The 23,384-nt window shown below is 39.9% G+C and overlaps 1 long non-coding RNA gene across 1 annotated transcript; it reads left to right on the top strand.

Annotated features, from left to right (window-relative positions):
• Window positions 1–5,598: 5,598 nt before the first annotated feature.
• Window positions 5,599–22,911, top strand: LOC112847689 (uncharacterized). The gene is made up of 3 exons (XR_003221408.1): window positions 5,599–5,758; window positions 22,365–22,453; window positions 22,596–22,911. It is a non-coding gene; the product is annotated as an uncharacterized LOC112847689 (long non-coding RNA).
• Window positions 22,912–23,384: the final 473 nt, after the last annotated feature.

Genomic DNA, 23,384 nt, shown 5'->3' on the forward strand with positions numbered 1-23,384 from the left:
GTGTGTTTCATTCAATAAGTCACATTTCTATGTTTGAAAGGTTAAAGACATTTAAAGTATCGTGATTGGACGCCTTCACCTCCTGTAGTCTGCCAACAGAATACATTTTCTTTCATTGAGTAATTGGTGACTTTTGGATTCTTGCTGCTGAGAACTATTTATTGTAACTCTATTTATTGTAACTTAGAGGAAAGATTCATTTATGTGTGCTGGGATTAATAACATTTTCATTAAATGTGACTTCACTTTCAAAGAATGTAAAGTAGCAGAAATATTAATGAAAATTATCTGGGAATTTAAATATTAGCTGTCGTGTTGTTTGTAACTGGAGGAAACTATTTGTCTGAAATGCATGTGCTTGTCTTGTGTGATTGTTTTTCTTCACAGCTGTGACATTGACTTTTGTAACACAATCTACTATTTCCTTTTTTTCCCATCTCACTTCTGTACAGATGTGATATTTGATGTTTATTATTGTTGGTTTGTGTCACAGTATGCAGAAGCAGACTGTATGAATTGTGAATAGTAGACCTAAATGCAGACACAAAAGAATGAGGCAGTATGAGGTAACGAGGCCGATTTAAAAAAGGTGCAAACAAAAGGCAAGCAAACTGATGCAAAACTAAGCATTAACCTAAACTGGGAGAACTAAAAAACAATATGAAGAACCCTCACATGAACCTGGACGAACCTGGACATGAAACTTGGAAACATGGCAAGAAACAACAGATGACCTGACAAGGAATGAATGAAAACACACAGACTAAATACACACAGGAGGTGATCAGCGGAAGTAGAAACACACGGGGAAACAGCTGACATGAATGAACATAACAGCGTCACAGGGGAAGAGTAAAACTAAACACAGAAACACAAGACTTTCAAAATAAAACAGGAAACAGAGAGATGAAGACATGACAAACAAGTTTGATAACATGAAACATGCAGACAAGAAACACGACATATTGACACTGACGACAAGAGTAAGACTTATAAATCAGGAGTTATAAAAGTAGTAAAACTAGAATATAACTAAACTAAATCCTAACTAATAGTGGCAACACAAGGACTTAACATATTTCCAACAACATAAGGAAACAAAATACAAAACAAACTGAAAACTGGTGCAGAGCAGACGTGGTGTCCATGGTCAGTGTTAGGTTACACTAAGGGTAGCACACATCAGTTTACAATGAAGCTCATGATGCTGATTAGCTTCACTCACCAAAGTCTTCCTTTTACCCTTTTTTTAAGCCAGCCATGACAATTTTTGTGTCTATTTCTTGGCGATTCTTGTCTCAAAATGCACCGCAACACTTGATCCTATGGGTTCCCTCATCTCCCACTTTAACCTCTGTAATTAATCTACAGAAACCTTCATGTTTAGCTGCATGGAGTCGATGTTTTACTTCTGCAGGACGTTCTGATTAAGACATGGAAAAAGTGCTTTAAGTTGAAGAAGTTTGTGTTGATGTGAGGATATTACAATTACAGACCGACTTCAGGACTCTTCATGTTATCAAAGGCGTATGAAACTGAAATGCAAACTTTATTTATTTATTCATAATAGTGTGTGTGACACAAAAATTTAAGATTCAAACCACAATTAATGTATTTTTATTTTTAAAACATTGATGTAATTAACTCTAATTATCAAATGGGCTCTGTCATTTTGTTCTTTTTTAGATAATCCTTCAGTGCTGTACTTTTTTTATCCTTCATTTTCATTCAAGAGAACATTTCCTGTGATTAGAATCATGTGACCTGCTGGGGTTCACCCCCTCCCATTTGCACATGTTGCACATTCATTTAACTGTGTCTGCTTTAATCCATAATGGGGCATTTATACGTCTAGATGAGGTGTGAATGGCAGTTTAAGTGATGCTCTGTCTGACGTGTTGTTTCTCTGCAGCAGAGTCGGGTCGATGCTGCAGAGTAATGAGCAGTGAGCGTGTTTTGTTCAATAGATTTAACCAGAGAATTATCACAACAAATGAACGGTTACACACACACATTTGACCTGAAAAACACCACGAAGACAAACTGCACACACTGAGCCATCTGCCGCTCAGATACATCAGCACTGTTTCCAAATGTGGTCGGAGGGCCACACGAGGCCCCGCTGAGGGCTGCCTGGGGTCCTTCACACAACAAAACACACAACGGTGATGGTGAAATACAAAACCACATGACAGAATCATTCGAAGAAGAATTAATAGCCTTGTTTGAAAGAGTAACTTCCTTTGTTTAGGCTGAGTAAATTTAAGAAAGAACCAAAAACACAAAGAGACTCATTTTCAGTCATGAGCACATTGGAAATGTCATCATCATAACAAAAACTGATATAAAAAAACCAGTAACAATAACAAACACACACAAAAGGTTTAAAACTGCCTCCACACCAGACCCTGGACCAGAAGGACATGTGGACACAGATTAGTTTATAATATTTTGAGGATGTCCCTCAGTTTTTCTTATAAAATTGTTTTGTACTTATGAAGATGTGATGCAAGTTTTGCCTGGTCTTAAAACACTAAACAGTCCTTCCTGACATTCCTGGACCCAGATCTGGACTGACTTCCAAGGTTGTGCCAAGCCCCACCCCTGGGAGCATTTTCATGCAAATCTGTCCTTAAGTTGTAGATAAATGTTAACAAACAGGCAAACAAACAGAACAAATCACAAAACTTAAAGTTAAATATAAGTTTCAGCTCGATACATCACAATTAAATGTGAAACAAAATCATAGACACCACCCAGTAGTTTCTATACTCTGCATTTTTAAGCCTATGCCTTAGTGTTTTGATACAAACACGAATAAATTCACAGCCCAAGAAAACGGCTTCATTTATCTCTAACTAGCATACGCTTTTCTGAGATTTCTGATCAGCAACTCAACACAATGGAAAACTGAATCCACTGAATGCCTTGTTGATACCAGCTCCGAGTTTGTATATAATAAATTTTCAATTGACGCTTTGCACCAGCGCCTCTGTTCCTGACTGTCTGCATGGCTTCTCAATGAGATTTAGATATCGAGGAAGTTTTAAAAAGCTAGTTAAGTGCTATTCAGCTGCCCTCAAAGGGAAAGCATTGAAAAAGCCAAAATGAGAGTGTAAAGAGCGTCGCGGCGGGGGTTTGTGGAGAAGCGAAACATCGGCATTATGGCACGGATGCCATCTCCTGAGCCGCACAGAAAGCCCTCCCCAGCTGGCAGCGCAGAGTCCGTCGGCTGAAGGCTTTCACTCTGGGACAAAAGCTATCTAATTGAGAACAAACTGTCAGTGAAAGAGACGAGACCGTGACCGGAGAGGGGGCCGCTCCGGGCCGCAGGCCAGCTCCGGAGGCCCCGGGCTCAGTCTATCGCCGGGCCTCGGCCCCTTCGGGCTCCTTGGACCTCTTGTGACTGACACAAGAGGCCACGGAGGATAACACGCGCAGCGGCCCGACACAAAGGCCTTTCAGAGCAGACACAGTCCAAACTCAGCCGACTGTCAAGCGTGAAGAGGAGGAGGAGGAGGAGAGGCTGAAAGGACGTGGATACAGATAAGTGTGAGGTCTGAGGAGAAGGAGGGAGCACGCATCTCTGCAGGGTCCTGAAATCAGAGCGACTCTGCACATCTGCAGCTCATCCTCACTAAAGGAAGCAGTTTCTAGTCGATAGTGAAGGTCATACATGGAAACCCTCAGTGATTTTTAGAGCCTGTCATAGTTTTTGTTTGAACGTTGTCCAAGAACAAAATAACTCTGGATGAAAAAAAACACAAGGTGGTTTAATTTTGATGATTTTTTCCTCGACTGGGAGTGTGCTGCAAATAAAACTGAGCTTTCTGGGAGATTTTTAAACATTTAAAAATATGTCCAGAATAATTTGGGTTCCTGAAATTAAACATTGCTCTTTTTGGGCCTTAAAAACATATTTGCAATTGTATGGAGAATATTTGTAGCTCTGAAAATAACAATATTGAATTTAATGCCTGAATCGGAATCATGATAAATTGTTTTTGTTTACAAACTAGACTCAACATCAAGGGTATCTGACTAATTCTCTTCTTCTCTTCTTACTGTTTATTTGGGGAAAAGGGTACATTTAACCTGTTTATGGACACCTGTGTGACTGCAGGATTTTATTATTCAACAGGTGAATGTTCCACAGGTTTGATTCCCTGCAGTCTTGCGGTGAACCTTCTGCATTTTAACCCGTTCCTCTCCAGCTCCTCGCTGTCCTTTTACCCATGTTTTTGTGGAGGATCTTCTCTCTGGCCTCATGTTCCACTGCTGCAATGTTTGGCGTGTGAGATGAAAAGCCGCTCCACCACCAACAGAGCTGAATGGTCATTGTGAGGTTCACAAAGGCGGCTGCAGGGGAACACAAGACTCACTCGTCTCAATGGTTCACTTTGGGAGCTCAGACAAAAGCGTAAAAAACACAGATAGAGGCTCCAAAAGAGAAGCACCACTCGAATCTGAGGGACTCATCTGGGATTGTGCTCTCTGTTAAAGACGCCATCAATCACCCCATCAGTCGTGCTCCGGCTGACTTGATTTACATGTTCGCACAGAAGCATCAATCATCCCAAACCTGCAGAAGTGTTCCCAAAACGCTGAGAGGGAAAGTTTAACTTACCTCGCAGCATCATAAAGTTGTGGTGCGTTTTGCCAAATTCTCTGCAAAAAAAAGAGAAAAAAGTCAAAGTTTAGGTGCTAAAATGTTGTCAGGAGAGAAGCGGGCATGTCGTTTAGGATGAAAACAAATCCCACACTTTGAGTCTTGGTCAGTGTTTGCAGGAGATGGCTTGGTTAGACCTGTTGTGCATGAAAATAACAAATCTGACAGGATAAATGACATTATTTAAAAAAAATACCATCAAAATAGATAAGGGTGGTATTTCTTATCTCCTTATGTTTTCCAGCAGAGTCCTGATGACTTCATAAGCACAGGAGACATGCACGTGGAGGTTTCAGGGCTGAAGAACACATTTAAGCTCCGTTTGAAACTCAAACCAAATCAATTTTACACCCACTCCAAGTCGTCGTCTTCTTCTGTTGGCTACTCTCTTTAGAGGTCGCCACAGTGGATCATCCAGCTCACCATATCCCAGCATCCTCCTCTGTCACTCAGGCTTCCAAGCTTTTTTTTTTAACAATCAGCTCTGAGTGTCAGTATTACAGGATCTATCATAGCTTCAGTTAAATGCTCCAGTTTAATGTCTGTGGTGTAGTTGAACAGAAACAAGCATTGATATCCTGCAAGTTTGATCTGTTTCTGATCGTTCTCTTGAGAAAACTTAAAAAAGTGCATTTTGGGTAAGGCTCATATTATCATGTTGCATAAGTAGTTGTCCACAACAGGTTAGAGCATATGAAAGGTCTCCGTTTCTCCTACATTTAGACACCAAGATCATCTGATTCCTTCTAGCTCAAAGCAATTTTCTAATAGAGTCCTTTTAAGGATCATTCAGTGTCTGAGTTTGACCTATGAAAGTTGACCAATAGTTACATGTTTCTGCATGTGTTTCCACCCAGACTGAGATGCGATATCCCAGCTTTAGATAGATCTCTAATGCAGTGGTTTTCTTTTTATTTCCAGAGCAGTCCCACTCAAAATGCTGACATGATGAGTGGAGAGCGAGCAGGCAGAGGAGGGGCTGGGTGGAAACCTGCAGACAGACAAACGAGGAGAATGAGTAGAGCCAGGAGGAAAGAAAAGTGTTGCCTGTGTTCAGTGAGCACATGTGCCGATCTTCAAACACTGCAGGTAAAAGACACGCCTCGCAGAACCTAACCTGTGATACACTGGCAGAGCTGCTCACTCAGTGAAGGTCCAGTGGTTCCTTTATCACCTCCTTTAGCAGAGGATACACTGGACTATCCTTAATGAAAGGACATAACAACATCCAAAACTCATAAATGCACCCATGAATCATTAATGACTGACAAGTGAGCAATTAAATCTTAATTATTAGCAAATTTTCCACTTCATGCCATAACCTGCTGCTGTGTTGTCACCCTTCACTGAGAGGCTGTTTGAAGGATCCACTGGATGTATTCTCCACGGGGACACCCTATCCCAAGGGAATAGCTGTTTGAAGACATATTTTGGAAAAAATGTCCGACAGTCAAAGCAAAGTGGTTCAGGAAAAAACTTTTAAAAGTATTGCAAAAAATGTCCAGTTAAACTAAAGCAGAATCTTAAAATTTTAAATTCAGCTAAATTTCGGCTAAGTTATATGAAATTTGTGATGTCACCACTTAAATCCCACATGCTTTGGTCTGTTAGTTTTGGGTCTGTTAAGTGCTGTGAAGCCAAGCACACTTTTACTGAGCCCATGGTTCACTATTGACGTTAGAACATTTGACTGGTGTGCTGTGGTGAGACCAACTCGACCATGTTGTGCTGAAGTTAGTGTGAAAATGGTGCACAACGTTTATCCTCCATTTCCAGGTTTTACTGCATGTTTCATGTGGCATGCAACAACCTGTGAGGTACACTTTTCTCTTCTTATGTGGTGTATGTAAACTTACATTAACTAGGCATTGTATGTATGACATCATATCCACAATTATAATAATTTTGAAAACAGAATAGAATTTAAATTTTTTATTGATTTATTTTGCTTTAGTTGTGAAGGCACCATGTGGCTATCCTCCTCACTGCTGCTGATATAATGATGCTTTGCAGTGAGACTTACTGAACACATCCATGTGGTTTCCTAAACAGGTGAATGAGGTTTTGAATATCAGTGAGACATTGATAATTATAATAATAAAAAATGTGAATATTTCTGAGTACCCTTGTGACAAACCCATCACTGGGTCACACCGGAGACCGGAATGAATATAAAGTAAAACTAATAAACTAAGACATATTAGTAAAAACACACTGAGGACTAATTCGAAATTATAAACAGAGACACAGGCGCACATCGATCCGACAGACAGGAAGTAAGAACTGAAAGAAGATGCACAAGAGAAAACCAACTTTGAGAGTATAACAGGAAATAGAAAGACAGAGACAGAGGGACACTTGGCAGAGGAGAGAATAAGACCCCAAAACCCAAAGCCAGGAAAAAAAGAGTAAAATCAAAACCAGGACCGCATTTTAAATTATTAACAAAAACCCAGAAACTCATTCGTAAAGAGCTCAGACCATGAGTCAGCATGAGGGAATGAGAGTGTGTGATAAGCCTGCAAACACAGGCAGAAAACAGGAAACCGCATGGATAAGACCTGAGGGATAAATTTAGTTCAGCACAAACGCTTTGTGTGTAATAATCTGAAAGAACGGGAATCTGAGGGATTCTTGGAGATTCCTCTGCTCCAGCCTGAAGTGTGTTGATGTCCACGGCTCGCAGAAGCAGCGGTCGCTTCACAGTTTGTTTTGGAAACAAACATCACATTTTTCTTGTGCGTCCTGTCAGCAAGTACGGACGGACGGACGGAGGAGGAGGACGAAGCAGTGATTATTCCTCCCTCAGAGTCCTCCCATCTGTCCCCGTTTCTGCTGGCCTCAGCCTCTTTCACTGCGACTGACAGGAGGGGGGTCCACCTCACCTCTCTTCCACCCACCCCCATACACACACAAACACACACACACAAACACACACACGCATATACACACCTCATCCCACCAAACCCCACCCCGCAGACCCCCGATTGTGTTCCTGTGCACCAAAGCACTCTTCTATAGCTTTTTGATTGGCTTTCAATCCCCACACCACTGACAAGGTTCTGTATGGGAGGAGTGTGTGTGTGTGTGTGTGTGTGTCTGTGCGTGTACGTGTGTGTGTCTGTGTGTCTGTGTGTGTGGTGGGCTTACTAAGGAGATTTAGTGAAGGGCGAGGGGGGCACAGAGGTGATTTTTCAGGGGGAGGAGGAGGACGAAAGTAAAAACTGGGACAGATGGGGCTGATTGTTGCTCTCTACGCAAATTAAGGAGCGAGACATCTGCAGAGAGACGGAGCGGCCGACCGAGGCAATTAAGACAGAGGAGAGAGAGTCCGTTCCACAAGTGAGAATACGTTCAGTTCACAGTCAAACCTTGAAACAAGAAAACGGCCCTGACAATTCTGAAAAATGTCTTATTTGAGTCTGAGCTGAGCTGCCTTTGACCCTTCGCAGTTTTCCTTGCTGTCCAAATAACTCATTTAGCAAAGTCTGAAGCTGAATTCATTAGTGTGTGTGCAGCTTTCTTCTTCAAAGAGTCCCGTATAAAAAGAGTTTAGATTAAAAAGTCCAACTAATGGGAAAACTTCAGAGATCACCTTAAACGACTTCCTTCAGATCACACACACTTTTTTATGTGGCGTCGTCCTTTTAATCACATCTAACAATCTTTTAATCATTTGTGTATCATTTTTAAAAGTTTCTTGTATAATTTTTCACTTTTAATTGCATTAAATTTAATAACCATGAAACTTGAAACTCAGATTTTAAAGGTGCTTTATGATTAAATGTATTATTATTATAATTACTGGATCATTTTAATATTAGATGCAATGCTTTTCTGCACCTTTTTGTTCCTGGTGCGCACACACACACACACACACACACACACTCCTCCATTGTAATGTGAGCCTGATTGCATCTCTGCATCTCTCACACTTGTTGACGTTGTTCTTGTGCAATGTCTGCATGTCCTTTTTTTAAACCACAGCAACAGAAAATCCTGCTCTCTGATTGGCCGGAGCAACAGCATCTCCTAGAGCTGAATCCAGTGAAAGGTTTCAGATTCATATCAGATGTGAAGTTTTCACAAACACACAAGCTTGGCTTCCAAGAAGACAGCATCACAAACTGAAATCTTGAGTTACATTTGATAAATCTTGAATGTATAAACGTGTGAAACCTTGGCACCTTTTGAGCAGATCTGATAAATTAAAAACCTGCAGGAGGTTTAAGCTCAGCACAAATCCGCAACCAAGTCGGTCTCTAAAAAGGGATTCTCAGAGCGTACAGCAGGAAGTTTGCGAAAACGTTCCTTTTAACTTTTTTCGAAGCTCTGACCTCAAATTTGGGGCAAAGATGGTGAAAACAGGATGTCCACAGAGAGATACAAAGTAGCAGCCGGCCTCAGAAACTTCTGGAGGTGCATCTAAAGATGACCTTGATGAGGCATGATTACAATTCATAATTTTAAAGGACCTTAAAATAACATTCAAGTTAAGTCTATCACCCAGAAAATAAACGGAGTAAAACAAGTGGTAAAAAAAAACCAAGCTGGAGGTGGTGGAGAGCAGAAATACAGAAGACAATGGGAGACGAGAAAAAGGGAAGCAAGGAAAGGGATACACCAAAGCACCTGGAAAAAATGAACCACAAGACAACACAAGAAAAGAATTACTAAAAATAAAAATACCAACCAAATCTCAACAACAAGACCCTGAGATCACAGTGACTACAGAAGTTTTTCTGCTGTGTGACATGTGTGAGACAGGAAAACTTGATAATATCTAAAACAAAGTAGCCGCCGTAATACTGTCCAGCATCAGTGTTAGCATTTTAACCGTGCTAAGTAGCATCCCAATAAAATCCTAGAATTTCACCCACAAAAACTGGAGCTCAGACTTTTTGAATGATTTGTCAATACAATTAACCTCCCAGCAGCCGTATTACTGGTCAGATAAAAGGCTCCAACAGCACAAAGGGGTCCAGAGGTCCAGTTCAGGGACTGCAATTAGCTGAGGTGAAGCCAGCAGACAGCTAGCAGCTACAGCTGGCTGTCAGTCAAAGAGGCCACGCCCCTAATATTGCAACCATTAATTGGACTCTTCCATCTACAGTAAGTACAGCAGAGCTGAAGCAGGAAGTTAGTGATGGTTTAATTTCCCTTTAAAGTCATGTGGTTAGACCTGCTGGTTTGTTCCTGACCTTCTTGTGAGTTCTTGTGACTCTTTCCTGTTGAACTTCCTGTTTTGTGTCAGAAAAGATGACCAAACTACCAAAAAAAAGAGTTGCAAAGCAAAATGAATCAACCTGCACGTCTTGTGAGAAGAAAAGCAGAAGAGGCAGGATGAGAGTGACGGAAGAGAGAAGCAGCTCAGCTCTCTGCAGCGATCAGAGGTCGCAGCATAGGCGAGCAGTGTGCTGGATTTAATGTGAGCTTTCTTCCCTTTTTGTCTCTGCTTGTTTTGTTTTGTTTCACTCGCGCACACACTCGGAGACCTCGTGTGACAAAGCAAGGTCATCGGCAGGATTACTGCCGTCGGACGCCGCTTTTATTGGACCATTTGGAGCTGCAGCAGCAGCGGAAGAAGAAGAAAACGTTAGCCGTAGGGTAATCTTCAAAATAAAGTTTAAGCCATCAGTTATTCTGCGTGTTTTGTAATGACACTGTTTTTGTTGTAAAGTGGGTCCGACAGTCTGAACTCATGAATTCTCCTTTGTTTCATATGTAGGTTTGCAGACTGACACACGAGCGTGAACAAAGACTGAATCTCTGCTGCTGAATCGTTAATCCCAAACAAGGCCTGAGCCTCTTCATTCACTGTCAGCAGAGCAACAATACAACAGCCCCCTCCACCCCCAGAATGTCTAAACACGCACACACACTCACTTCTAAAAACACTGTAAATCATCAACTACAGCGTGCGCCCACTTTATTAGGTGCTGAGTTTTCACAATGTTGCCCTCCTAATGGGATTTCTACCAGTAATCTGAACATGTAATCTAGTTACACTGGCTGTAAGGGTCACATTTTCAGTGACTCTTTGACTTTTCATATTTAATATGGCCTGTAAGTGTGATATAGACTCTCTACTGCAGGAAGCATGCTATATTTGCAACCTGTTGCCCTTCATCTCAAAATGCCTCATTCTGTCGAGGAAATCTGAATGCATTCAGATGGTGATGCAGAAAAATCTGGTTATAATTGGCTGCTAACTCATATGTAGTCAGTAAATGTTTTTTCTGTTTAATCCAGTAACAAATTGAAGCAATTTCCCCGTCTCCTTCATTAGATCATCAAACCGTGACAGAGCTGAATGTAACGAGAGTCAGAAACTGCAGTGTGCTTGGATTGTGAGATAAGGAAGAGACAAAGTGCAGGACGGACAGTTTCCAAAAAAGAAGAGCCAGACATAAATCTGATAAGCAAAGATTCAAAGACACGAGGAAGCCAGAAACACTACACTATCCCTGTAGTGTACCCAAATGATAGGTGAAAATCCAAAAGTAAAAACCATGTGTTTTTTAAATTATTTTTAAACCATTAAACCCCTCCCACATTCTTATAAACCCTCTCTGCACTCTTAAACATACTTTTGAGACACATCCTTACAAAAAGTTATCATCCAAGTCAAGAGCCTCGACCAGGTTTCTGCTCATCACTGATTCAGATGAACCGTGGCTTTAGTTTTTGTTCGTGCTCCTGCCACTCGTGCACATACCCAACGGCCCCATCTTTGCCACAATACCCTCCTGGGGAGCTCTGCTTTACCCTCAAACTCTGTTATCAGTAACTGTCACATACGGAGTAGCCCAAAGCTTTCAGTTGTTGATCAGACACAAGTGAAATGTGAAAACGGTGCATGATACTCTGCCATTCGTACTTCCTGAAAAGGCTGCAGCTGGAAACGAATAAAACTTGCAAAGATGTTTGCAGATATCCAGAACTTCCTTGATCTGGATCCCGATACCAAGCGCCCCCCTTCTCTCTACCAATCTGGCGGCTTGAGCACCTCGTCTGACACATCTTTTCCCAGCAGGTCAGTCACCTCCGAGCGTGGGGACACAAAACACAAACCCTGGAGTCAAAAGGGTGTCGAGAGAGACAGAAAGAAAGGAGAGAATCCCTCCTCAGTCCAGAGATAAGAGCCCTTTGTTATCTCCGTGTCGCCTCACAGGAAGCTTTTGTGAACGGACTCAGAGGTGATATTAACTTTCCAAGCTAGGATCACTTTTCTCTCCAGACACTGCGCCGTTAATCCAGAGTCACAGAGAAAGATTTGGAATAAGAGCGAGCCGACTAAAACCTAATCCGGTGGTTCAGTTCTGAGTTCAGGAAATACATGAGCCCCGAACGCCTTTAACCTTTTTACTCTTACACCTGTGAGTTTGATAGTGCAGCAGGTAATGAAAAATCATCTGCTAACACAGATTAAAAGGCTTCATTGCTGTTTACGATTAAATCTCATTGATAAATATGTCAGTCCAGCACTGGATGCGCTCAGTAATTAGCTTACTTCATGGTGATTGATAATCTATCCACTAAAATATAAATAATTTCAACAGATTAAACTACAAAAATGTTTGTATTCTGCTGTAGATTTCTCAGTGCTTAAATAACTTGATATATTTCTTAATACATTTCTTATTGCTAGACTTATTGATTAATAAAAAAAATAACATTTTTCACAAAAAATTTATTGATAGATTCAATTGATTGATTTATTAAAAGACTTCATAGACTCCTTGATCAATACACTTCAATAGACGTCTTCATAGATGATTTTGCAACAGGTTTTTTAATAGCTTGATTTGACAATAGATCCCTTCGTGCATCTTGATAGACATCTCGATCTCGATAGATTTCTTCATCACCTTCTCGGTCGATTTCTCAATAATTAAACTTTTTGATGGACTAATTGATTAATTGGTTTCTTTGTGCGTTTTATCTTTATTTGATATATGATAAATCAGTCTACCGATATATAAATGGATGCTTTTCTGTGTTAAATCTCTGAAGGTCAGTTTTTTATACTGATTTCTGAGTTTCAGTTTTTTTAAACTTTACACTTCATTTTTCCACCTGTATTGAGAACAAACCTTTCCCATGTTCAGTTCTCAAAGCATTTCTCCTCATGTGAACAAAACTTTTGCCCTAAATTGACTCTAAATTACCAGTTTGACACGTTAAAGCCCAGGAGAGAAAAACAGATAAACCAAGCAGGTGTTTTACCACCAGTGAGGTCTCTGCAGAAATGTGCCGTGGGTTAAAGAGATGAGGGGACTTTCTGGAAGCTAAATCAGCTTCGGTCTGCTCAGCAGCAGCTTTAATGAATCCTTCTGGGATCCTTTCACACTTGTAAAGGAGCCGGTGGGAGCGAGGAGGTTTTAACAAGCTCTGTTTGTTCATGAAGGAGGCTCCGGCGTGATGATCTGCTCTCAGCTCGGAGATAATACCGAGGGCAAACGGCACACAGAAAGGACCGGCCTGATTGGGAGTGAAGAGCTGTTAATGAGATGGAGGCTGCTGGTGGAGAGTCGGCGTATTGTGCTGAAGGGTGGTCTGAGGACACGGAGCCGGGTTCAAGAGGCCAAGACCGTCTCACTGAGAAACCATTTTTTTTTAAATGACCAGGAAAAACTGAACAGGTTCTACGGCAGAGACAAAGAGTAGCATCACGTCGAAGCAAAACTCTGCTCCTCAGACGGGAAACAGCTGAGGTCACTGACGAGCTTCAGGTGCTCAGACGACTGATGTAATCAAAGAAAGAAAGACATTTACCAGAAAACCAAATAACATTCAGATAAGAAATTATTTAGGTTTACGTATATTTGATCTTCATTTAGCTCCTTCTTGGAGGATTTTTGAAATCACAGAAATCTGGTGTGTAGCAGACGAGAACGTGAAGAGAAATAAATAAATCCATCACAAAACACAGACACTGCTGATGAACTTTAAGCACTCGCACTGATCCTACTTTTAGGACAGTGAATACATTATAATTACATTCTAAATATGTTGTTATATAATGGAGGAGTGGCCTCTTTGACTGACAGCTGGATGGTCACGCAGGCGGCTGTAGCTGCTTGGCTTCAACTCAGCCAATTGGAGTCCCTGAACTGGACCTCTGGACCGTGTTTGTGCTGTTGGAGCCTTTTGATGCGATTATCTGACCAATAATGTGGCTGCTGCACTGTAAAATATAACTTGTTGTTTCAACTTAAAAATATGAGGTAAAGGGCTGCCTTAAAATTTTAAGTTAAGTCAAGAAATAGAGTTTGTTCTTATAACACAACCAATTGTTATCTTAATGAAAAATCACATGTTGTCTAAACTTTCATCTTAGTTTAGTTGACTGAGATTTGTTAGTCAGTTCAACTCCTTTAATTGTCATTTTTACTTGGGAAAACCCTTTCAGCTAAATTAAAATAATCTATTGTTTAAACTCTTGTCCTAGTTCAGTTGACTTGGGTTTTTTAGTTAATTCAAATACTTTAGTAGTTCTTTTAACTTAGGAATCTATTTTAGCTTAACTAACATAATCTGTTAGCTAAGTTGATTTAAGTTTATTAATTAACTGAGCTCCTTAAGGTAGCTGAGTGAACTTGTAAATCAGTTTCATTTTAATTATCAGAGTTGATTGACTGGATGTAAAGAAAAATGTGTATTAAACATCTTAAGTTTTGTTTTGTTTTTTTAGCTTTCTAACATCCATTTCAGCAAAACTACCTGTTAGGTTTATCTTAGATCTCAGGTTTAAATATCTACATTCCTTTAAATTAATTTTCTGTTGTTTACAGAAAAAAAAATAAAACCCCACAGATTCCATTAAAGTCTATCTGATCATTTCATACAGAAAGTTTGTTTTAAGAACATGACAAGACAATTACTCATGAGCACCCAACATTCACCATTTATTGTGCCATCTTAGTCATCTGAGAAACAGAAAAATCAGTGATGTAGCTCATCAGGCTCACAATCCATCAAAACTCAAAGGCTGCTCCCTGTGAAACAATAAATTTGAACTTGGACTTGAGCCCAGTTTGGGTGAAGATTAAATTCTGACCAATACTCTAGGAGCAGTAGTGATTCTTGTGAAGTAACAACATAAAGTCTGCTTTAATGTAATGTATCAACGGGACACTTGCTATTTTAGAAAAGTTATTCTTTACATTTACAAAATTTTTAAACTTCATTGTGCTCAGTCACACCTGTTAGCATAAAACGTGAAATATTAAAATAGTACAAAACCTTTGATAAGTGACAGTAAAGATCAGTTTATAACAACTAAGACATCAAACTCTTGTATTTGTCTTCGTTTACAATTCCAACAAATTCCACAGAACCAATATCTCTGAAAATGAGCGCATGCTTCTGAAACATTTGATAATATGGATATTTCAGAAACATCAGTTTGAGTCTGCTCAATTGCAAAACAAAGGAAAAACTACTGACTTGCATGAGATAAGCATCTGCAAAGTCCAGCATTATATTGTTGTTCACATAAGTTTCTTAAACCATGAACAAATGAGTAATTGTCTAATCTGGAATGTAAAGTGTAGTCATTTAGTGACATACAAAAGTGAGAATGAGAACTTGCAAGAATAAAAAAACAAACAGTAAAATAAAAACTGTCCTTAACACTAAGGAGCATACAATTACAGTTCTGCATGGCTTTCTGCAAGAGTCTGTTTCTTAGACCATGCACTAGTGAGATGCACTGCCTTCCACCAATGTTCATTAGGATGTTCTGAATGACTTCAAAGATGTCCTTAAGTTCCTTTGGATAGTCTATGTTGAGGGCAAAAAGAAGGCCCATCAGCATGGAAATGGCACTTGAGACATCCCTCAGATTAGACAGGATTACTGCCGCCTCAAGGACAACCAACACATCGATGATGTCTTCTTCTTTCACCATCGCAATGCCAACTTTCATCCTCTTAGAAAACGTGTCTTCAATACCTGTCGGCTATAAAAGGGTTCAAAGACAAAAAAAAAAAAAAAAATTACACAATTACAATTACACAATATCCCTTGTGCTTAAGAATTCATGTCTTTCCAAAGAAGAGCCATACTGATGCCTTGGATGATGGTGATTGGCGTTGGGTAACACTTATTAGTTGTTAAAGTTTTTTCAGAATGAGATATGCACCCCCATGTTACAAATCCATTTCTTGCTTTAAACAAAGACCATGTTCATAAATAACTGAGCATGTCTTCAATTGCAGAATTCAAACAAAATTTTCAATTTAAATGGTAAATGGCCTGTATTTGTATAGCGCTTTACTAGTCCCCTAAGGACTCCAAAGCACTTTACACATTCAGTCATTCACACACATGGGTGGATGACTGAATCGTGACTCAAGAGTTGACAGTTCGTCTTATAATCGGAAGGTTGCCGGTTCGAGCCCCGGCTCCGACAGTTTCAGTCGTTGTGTCCTTGGGCAAGACACTTCACCTGTTGCCTACTGGTGGTGGTCAGAGGGCCCGGTGGTGCCAGTGTCCGGCAGCCTCGCCTCTGTCAGTGCGCCCCAGGGTGGCTGTGGCTACAATGTAGCTTGCCATCACCAGTGTGTGAATTTAAATCTACTTCTGCTAAATATTGGCTGTGCTCTAAACCAAATCTGGCTGAGAATACATGAAATGTGCAAACTGCAGCTACACTACAGGATCAGATTATGGCTCCATAGACAATGCTTCTTTAATCAGTTTATTGATTAAAGTTTATTTTTTCCCCCTATATTAACAGCATGAAAAAAGAGCATATAGACGTGGCTGAACAGGTTGCATAATTGGCACTGAATATCAACATCCACCTTTACCCAGCTGCCCAATGACTCTCGGCCAGTAACCTTTAATTGCTTACCCAGTCTACACAGTCTCTTTTCCAGGGTCCAGGACATTTCACCAAAGTATTGCCCCCACAGCTGTAGCAGCCACTGCAGCCCCTTAAATATCCTAATATCTCTGCCATTACAATATACAATGTGAGAAATCAAACGTAAAGCTGAAGTGAACAGTACAGCAGCGAAATGTCAAAGACCCTGGTGAAGACATGAATAAACACAAGACACTAATAATATCAATGCTAGCTTGCCAGTTAGTTTCTCTGAAACCCAGACCAAATCCAGTGTCAAAGATCTTGTAATAATACATTTGGTGAGGAAAAAGTACACATGTTATCATGTGGCATCTATTGTTTCATAGATGCCACATGTTTCATTTAAAATCCACTGTGGTGCTGTCATTATTAAATTTACTAAAAGAAACAATGCTAACCTTCACAGTCTTGAAAGTGTGTGAGGGATCTTCCTTTAGAAAATGAGGTCCTCTGTCCTCTTCCTTTGTGTAGGGCTCTGGTCAAAGAAGTCAAAAAGAAAACAAAAACACTTTTTAAACAGTGTTTATGAAGCATGTAGACAGCTCCAAATTCACAGCTTTTTGATACATAATTCCATCAATATATGATTATCATTGGAGGTTTTGAATCAGGCTTATCAGGACATTCAAGTAGAATATGATATCCAACCTACCACCAATATACACAGATTCTGTAAAAGTTACCACACTAAATGTCCAGTTGTGAAATATGATGACAGACTTTACTTATCAGCTTTCTTTCAATGAGTTCATCAGTTGAACTGGATAACCTAAAACTTAAACAAAGGATTAGATTTCGCAGTTGAACACTTACATCATCTCTGAAGCATTTTATGAGCCTAGTTAGCCCTCCTATGCCGCTCTTGATTTTGTACAGCTCCACGAACCTCTCCATAATGGTCAAGCACAGCAAAAAGGAACCCTTTCAGGTCAACAGATGTAAGACGGGCAAATTCTGCTTCAACCTGAGCAATAGAAGAAGAGGGGTGGAGAGTACAGGCAGAATTAAAAAAAGATTCTTTGAGACCCAAATTTAAGCAAACAGTCATCTGAGGCCCATTAGAGAAAACACAAACACACAAAAGCAAACAAACAAAAAGATGCACTTTGCCGTTCAGCAAACAAGGAAGTTCAGAGAACAATAAGCTCTGTCTCGAAATCTTTTAAAGTAGAATGATTGTGAAAATGACTTATGTGATGTAAAACTTTAGTAAACGTGCGACTAAAAGAACACTAAGTAAAAGGACAAGTAACAATTTCCTTATTCCTCAGATGTTTACCTTGATGAGCAATACTGTTTTAGTCCAACTGCCTCATTAAAGTTACACAACAGGCTTTTTACATTAAAGCCAGCAAGTCCATTACATACTCCCTTTTTAGATCTGAAATACTGTGCACATTCTGTGTATATGTAGTGGACAGCAATTTACCCCAAAGAGCGCAAAGTTTGCAAGTCCACCTCATTTAAATGACAAAGTCAGACGTGATCATCTAGACCTGTGAAAATAAATTAATGACAAACTTGCAGTTATGGATGTTATTACAACCACAAGAACCTAAACAGTCTGCTCCATTGCTTTTGTTAATGAATCATTTGTTGGTAACACGTCTGAATATTTAGTTTATGCCACCTGCATGTGATCATCAATAGTGCCATATTACTTCTTAAGAAGTACCCTGACACTACAATCTTTATATCATTTGTTCTACAGAGCTATTAAGTTACAATATAATCTGTGGTGTTTCCAGTATGACAAAATGCACAAATTGTAACTTACCATTTGACTCCACTGACAAAAATAAATCCCCAGCATCAAGTTTGGCTTCACAGACCTAAAATAAGTAAAATAAAAATATATGTTATAATTATATTGTTTTCGCCATTTATTCATGTTTGCTAATTTTCTGACATATAAACAATGTTAGTTTTGTTACAATACAGAGAATGCAGTTTAATTAAAAGGTAAATTATGCAAAAAAAAAAAAACCTTCTGCAGTATACCATGCCAAAAATCAGTGTCTCTGATGCCAATTATTTTATCACTACAGCTCTTTTAGTATGGAAACTCACATAATCTAGTCATACTGATCACAAGAGTTCAAAAATAAGTCAAAATAGTGAGCTGTTGTTAAGCATAAAGCATTTCAGGGTAACAAATAACTGCACAATAGAATTAAAGCAAAAAATAAGCACACTGGAGGACTATCTGATAAAAACTAATATAATGCTGGTTTGTAGACCATATTTTGTCTCAGTCCTCAGTGCACTCTTGCAGCTTAGCACGCAGCAGTTAATAACAACTTAAGTGATTACATAGGGGTAAACAGATGACAACAAGCATCGGAGTCCTGCCAAAAAGTTCTTTTTGAACCCAGCCAGTTATTGGAAATATTGCCAAAATGAACTTCTACCAAAATACAACAGCCTGTGAACTTGAAAGAAATTTACAAGTACAGAGACAATATGAAATAAGCTTTATTAATTAGCCGAGTTAGCTTGCTAATATCGCAACAGTGGTTGAGTGCATAACCTTAAAGCTAGCGGCACAATACTTGTGATTTGGTCAGTGCCACATTAAACCCATAAAAAAGGCCATGTGTCAGTTTATTAGGTCAAGTTTGGTCATGACATACAAGCTGGACCTTGTCGGCTAAAGTTACATTAGCTAAAGCAAACATTTCGGTAAAAGAGAAAAACACACATCATGCCATAGATTCAAAACATGTTCCAACTTTTGTAGCTCTCTTTCCTTATAGTTATAACCAATGTTACTCACCTTGAAAGCATATTCCAAAGAAGACGATTAGAAAACGTCCAAGTAAAGTGAGCATGTCGTTAACCGCCAATTCCCGGACTTGTGTCATGATGCACCTCGGTAGCAGTCACGTGAGGCAGTTTTGAATCCTGCTGTGCTCAACTTACCCGCATTGTCAAGTTCACATAAGTTGCTGATTTAGCTGGACATGAGTTTTCAAGTTAGCTTTTTTTGGTGTAATTGGGACGTTTTTAACTTGTAATTCTATGTTATAACAACAACTTCAGTCATCTATCGTCAAACTGATATAGAATAATATGTTGAAATAACAAACAGCTAGAATTACATTTTACAGTGTGGGTGGTTAATTGTACAAATAAACGTTTAAGAAGTCTGGGCTCCAGTTTTGGTGAAATTCCAGGATTTTACTTGGAGGTTACTCAGCACTTAGCATGGTGTAAAATGGTAACGCTAAGGCTAATTTTTATTTTAGATTTTCATTACTATTCTTTCTCATGTTTCCTTGTTCATTGTTTCGTGGTCTCCCACTGTTTTCCATATTTCCGTCTTTTACCCCTCCACCACCTCCAGCTAGATTTTCTCACCACTTGCTTTGGTGAGTGAAATTCTAGGATTTTATTTGGATGTCACTGACGCTTAGTAACAGCAGCACTCCACCCTTCCATCACTTCTGACTCCAAAAATCTTACATGGTGATGTCACAAGCTCCATAGTCAAGGGTTCTGAATGTGAAGTGTCCATTTTTGATATACAGTCTGTGGGAACAGTGCACCTACTTATTCTGGTTCTGGTTGAAATTTTGAGTTATGGATGGCAAAAACACGTATTTTTTTTCAGAGGTGGACACAAGTTTCCATACTTTTCTCCCATTTAGAGCAGAAGGTTCAGTAGCGCTCCTCCATCTTCAGTGAACCTGCTGTAAACTGTGCTGAACCTGTGAACGCAGCCGGGTGTGGACGTGAAGACGAAGCAGATTCAGTTTCAGTTTTGGCTGCAGTCTGATGCCTCAGGATGTTTCAGGGTTCACTGGACTGGATCTCACACAGACACACACACACACACACACACACACACACACACACAGACACACACACACACAGACACAGAGTGCATCTCCATCCTTATGAGGTCTTTCCATTGACTGGGCTCAGTCCTGAGTCCCCCCACGGGTGTGTGTGTGTGTTTGAATTAATGTGCGCGTGAGCGAAGTGTGTTTGTGCAGATGCTTTTTCATTCAGGCTGGCAGTGAGAATGAACTTAATCCTCTAAGCTCTTGTCGGGGCTTGTCCTCGCTCTCCTCAATAAAGCAAGAAGAGAAAAAAAAAACCTAAAGCGATGAAACTTTAAAAACAAAATCCCCGAAACATTTCCACGACTTTCTGATTTACAGGCGTGGAAGAAGAAACGTGAAAATGAAATGTTGCACCTTCAGTAGCACTGAACTTAAAGTTATGGATGTCCACGAAGTCCTGTTTGGCAGCCATCTTGGAACAAATCCAGGAGGTTATTTTGAAGCCTCAGTTTAAATGCAAGCAAGCTAAGTGCAAAGTGTTTCATACTTTTAGTAATAACACTCTAACACCTTCTTGTAAAGGCTGTAACCCTGTTACTGCTGGTTAGGTTAGAAAGAGATCAGCTTTTGCTTTAATGCAAATGTAATTTCATCTCTTTGGACTCTTCTGAATAAAAACAAACCACTACCATCCTCCCTGAACCCAAACCAAGACCTGCTGGGGTCTGAGCAGAGCCATTAAAACTAGTCCAGAGAGGTGCAGAAGTGGAGGTTCCTCTGCAACCCCCATCATAGGAGCAGACCATGTTTGTCCAGTACTGATTGTCCAGTAACTTCAGCATACACTAAAATCTAAAGGTCAATTTAATGTTTTACCTGTTTTATTTTTGTATTTGCCCAAATACACAATGTCTTCTAATACTACAACTTCAAATCTAGGAGAAACAGTGCAAATTTGAACTGTTTTGGTCCTCAAAAACAAAGGCATTATCAGTTTTAGGTTTTAGGAGGTACATTTAACTAGAATCTACCTGCAGGGATAGAAATGTGTAGCACGTGTGCCTGTGTTTATGAGACCTACAGCTGATTTCCAGGATCTGATTAGAAGGGACAACTAATGAAGCACACTGTCAGTAAAAATTTCACACATTCATTCGGTAAATATGTTCTTCGTCACGTTTGGAGAAAAGACACAAAGCTTTGCATTTTTACCTACATTTATAAACCAGGATCATCTTCTAGAGCTAAAATGTCAGTACTGAAAATTTCATGTGTGTATCTCAAGGCTAAAAAATGATGGAAAAAATTATTTGAGTTAAAAAGCTCTAAATTAAAGTTGCTACTGTTGTAAGTATTGAAAGTGTGGTGGAAACATTTATTGTATGGTTTCATTAAATTTACTACTCAGCTGACTCTGAGGGGGTCTGGTGGGTGGCACTGATTTCTGATGGACCACCATGGGGTTCCCAACATGTCCTTACTCTGTTTTAGTCTCGTAAAAGCTGAAACTCGGTCTGTGTGTGTTTGGCATTTGAAATGAAAAGCCTGTAAACGTGCGTTCCAGCCTCCTGACTTTGCTGGTGCTTCACTCCAGATCTGCTCTTGGACTTGTGTTGAACTCGACTGAGGTGGTCTGATCAGACACAGCGCTGCTCTTCGCTGCAGCTGTCCACACATCACAGACAAAGTCAGGAGTGTTTTTACCTCGTCCAGCTGCCTCACAGTGTGTGTGTGTGTGTGTGTGTGTGTGTGTGTGTGTGTGTGTGTGTGTGTGTGTGTGTGTCACCTCGGGGCATTTTGTCACTTAAGAGTGGGACATTTGGCTGATCGGTTTTCCTCCCCCTGAAGTGCATGCTTCAAAGGCCGGATGAGCAGATTAGAGGTCAGGATGGGCTCAGGACTAACTGATTTAGGAAGGTTTAGGCTTCAGTCTGAAATCCATCCTCTTTGTTTGGCCTCATCGCCCCGCCGGCTCTGTTCCTGTTGGCAGCTTCTTCTCGCTTCTTTAATTCGTTTTTCTCTGCTTCAGTAAGCTACAGGGGCCTACACGGGACAATAATTGATCCTCATGTTCGCATGAGATCACTAAATACATGCAGCGAAGCCCAGAGGACACAGGTAAGCGATACAGGAGACTTTTCCTGCCCTTCAGACAGAAAGTTGATTTCTTCAGTTTTACTTCTTGTTGGTTTTTTTGCTTTTACGTTGAAGATTTTAGATGTTTGACTTTTAATTCTGGTACTCCTGTTTTAATTTAAAGGACTGAGGTTGTTGTTCTTGCATCTGTGGACAGGATCGTCTGTTGTTCTGGAAAAACAAACCTGAAGACGCTCTGCAGAGAAACGTAAAAGTCTGCTGCCACCTGTTGTTCACTCAGAGCATCGCAGATGCCATGGTTTTTACAACATATAAATAACCTTTAATATCAGTTATCACTTTAGTAGGAACACTAAATGGTTGTATGTTTGGTTTAGTTTCCAGAATGAGTTTTAGTTCAGTTTTTATTTGTTTCTTTATTTGTTTTATTTGTTTGTTACGAGTTTAAGTGTTCTGTAAAAACATTTGAGCCAGAGTAAAATCCCATTCTTAAAAATCATTACATTTTCTTTTTTCTCTTTTATTTAAGTTAATTGAAGATTTTCACACTGTTTTAGTGCAGTTTTAAATTACTTTTCATGCTTCACTCTGCTGGAGTTGTTAGAAATCAGGTAATTCCATCATAACTGCAAAAGCAGAGGAGATAGCTCAATTAAAAACTACAGCCAAGCTTATTTGAAGCAAATCCAAGTGATCCATGCCCTTCAAGTAGTTTGAAAATGTTCTTGCATACCAAGGGTTGTTTGATCAATATGATCTGTCCAAAATATTATACAGAACACGCGAATATCTCAAGTGTTTCTCTATTTCACAATAATAAGAAGATTTGCATGTATCCGGAAAAGGGTGGAGTGCCCACTCCGGGTCAGGGACGAGTTCTTGCCCCAAGTGGAAGAGTTTAAGTATCTCGGGGTCTTGTTCACGAATGACGGGAGAAGGGAGCGGGAGATCG

This window comes from Oreochromis niloticus, linkage group LG2 (genome assembly GCF_001858045.2).
Source record: "Oreochromis niloticus isolate F11D_XX linkage group LG2, O_niloticus_UMD_NMBU, whole genome shotgun sequence".
NCBI classification, from domain to species: Eukaryota; Metazoa; Chordata; class Actinopteri; order Cichliformes; family Cichlidae; genus Oreochromis; species Oreochromis niloticus.